Below are 2,728 nucleotides of genomic sequence, written 5' to 3'. Positions count from 1 at the left end.
CCCCTAAAGGACCAGGTCCGCAGCCTCGGGGTTGTACTTGATTCCAAGCTGTCCATGGAGGCTCAGATTTCGGCTGTGAGCCGGGCAGCTTGTTACCAACTACACCTTATACGTAGGCTGCAACCCTACCTTCCTGTTCATCAGCTCCCACTGGTAGTACATGCCCTGGTCACCTCTCGATTAGATTACTGTAATGCGCTCTACGTGGGGTTACCCTTGAAAACGGTCCGGAAACTACAACTTATTCAAAATGCGGCGGCTCGATTACTCACAAACAGTCGTCGCCGGGACCACATCACGCCAGTGTTGTTCGATCTACACTGGCTTCCAGTTGTTTTCCGGGCCCAATTCAAGGTGTTGGTTTTAACCTTTAAATCCCTACACGGTCTCGGCCCAGTTTATCTAAAGGAGCGCCTACAACGCCACCAATCATGCCGCCTGACAAGATCGGCCACACAAGGCCTTCTCTCAGTCCCACCAACCAAAGCAGCTAGGTTGGCGGGCAGTAGAGAGAAGGCCTTTTCAGTGGCGGCCCCCACCCTCTGGAACTCCCTCCCACAAGATCTTTGGCACATCTCTTCCCTGAATATGTTCCGCAAGGCCTTAAAGACCTGGCTTTTTCAGCAGGCTTTCGGGACTTCTGGGGAGGCTTAATATTCTTCTGTTTTAAATGCCTCCTATTATGTATTGTTTGCTCTTATAATTTATCTATTTCACTGTATTTTTATATTTATTGTATGTACGTCGCCTAGAGTGGCCATTGGCCAGATAGGTGACACATAAATTAAATTTATTATTATTATTATTATTATTATAAAATGCTTCTTGACTTGAAACACATAGTGGTATTTTCAAAAAAAACCTTGTTTTGTATTTATTCCATATTTTCAACAAAGGACGTCTTATAAAATGATTATTAAAATCCACATTAACTTTTACTTTATCATACCATAGATATCCATGCCATCCCCACTTCAGGTTGTGGCCCTCCAAATCCAATAATCTTTTGTTCCTCAATACAATCCATTCCTTTATCCAGACTAAGCAACAAGCAGCAAAATAAAGTCTCAGATTTCTCCAGTCCTCCTCTTTCTTTGGCGTCTTGTAATAATTTAAATTTAACTCTTGGTTTTTTCCCCTGCCAAACAAATTTAGAAATATCTTTTTGCCATTGTTTAAAAGGTAAATCAGAGGATATGACAGGTATTGTTTGAAATAGAAACATCATTCTCGGCAATACATTCATTTTTATTACAGATATTCTACCCATTAATGACAACTGTATCCCATTTTAACAAATCTTTCTTAATCTCTGTCCATAATTTTTCATAATTATTATGAAACAACTTTGAATTTTTATTTGTCATAATAATACCTAAATATTTCACCTTTTCTTCTATTTTAAAATCTGTCTTCTCCATTAACTCTTTTTGATCCCTTAAAGATAAATTCTTCACCAACATCTTTGTTTTTTGATTATTGATCTTAAATCCTGCTAATGGTCCAAATTCTTTTAATTTATCCATCAATACTTTAATTCCTTCCAAGGGATTTTCTAATACAATTATCAAGTCATCAGCGAATGCTCTCAGTTTATATTCCTCTTTTTTTATCTTTATTCCCGAAATCCTTTTGTCTTACCTTATGTCTCTAAGCAGCACTTCTAGAACCAAAATAAATAAAAGAGGGGACAGTGGACATCCCTGTCTTGTACCCTTTTGTATTTCACATGAGTCCGTTAAATCCCGATTGACAATTATCTGTGCCTTCTGTGATGTATAAATAGATCTGATCCATTTTATAAAATTATCTCCAAAATCCATTTGCTCTAGAACCTTAAACATAAATTTCCAATTCAAATTATCAAATGCTTTCTCAGCATCCAAGAAAATCAAAGCTGCTTGTATGTCATTTCATTGTTCTAGATATTCCAACACGTTCAAAACATTCCTGACGTTATCACGTAGTTGTCTTTTAGGTAAAAACCCCGCTTGATCTTCCTGAATAAATTGTTGCAATATTATTTTCATTCTTTCTGCCAAAATCATTGTAAAAATTTTGTAATCATTGTTCAATAAAGATATTGGCCGATAATTTTTTGTTTTAGTTAGGTCCTGCTCCTCTTTCGGTATTAATGTTATATTAGCATTTTTCCAACTATCCGGTATCTTTCCCTCTTGCAAAATTGAATTCATTGTACATTGTAAAGGTAACAAGAGTTCCTCCTCCAAACATTTATAATACGCTGCCGATAATCCATCCGGTCCTGGTGCCTTTCCTAGTTTAATTTTACTTATTGCATCAGATATTTCTCTTAATGTAATAGGACCATTAATAGCTTGTCTCTGGAAATCTGTGATTTTAGGCAAATTCTGCTTAGATATATACTCTTCTATTTTTTCATAAGGAATTTCCTGACATTTGTACAACATTGAATAATATTGATGAAAAGCTTTTTGGATTTTTACATTGTCTGTCAACATCTCTTCTCCTTCTTGTATCTTTAAAATGAGATTTTTTTGTCGTTCTTTTCTTAATTTATATGCCAACCATTTCCCTGGTTTATTTGCAAATTCAAAAGTCCTTTGTTTAGCAAAATTTAATTTCCTTTCAATTTCTCTGTCAACATTGACACTTGTTTCTGTAACATTTTAATTTGATTTATAATGAAAACTTTAGTTGGATTCTTTTTCAATTCTTCCTCTTTCTGTTTTATTTCTTCCAAAAT

This window comes from Rhineura floridana, chromosome 5 (genome assembly GCF_030035675.1).
Source record: "Rhineura floridana isolate rRhiFlo1 chromosome 5, rRhiFlo1.hap2, whole genome shotgun sequence".
Lineage (NCBI taxonomy): Eukaryota > Metazoa > Chordata > Lepidosauria > Squamata > Rhineuridae > Rhineura > Rhineura floridana.
The sequence above is the reverse complement of the archived record's forward strand: the minus strand, read 5'-3'. Positions refer to the sequence as shown.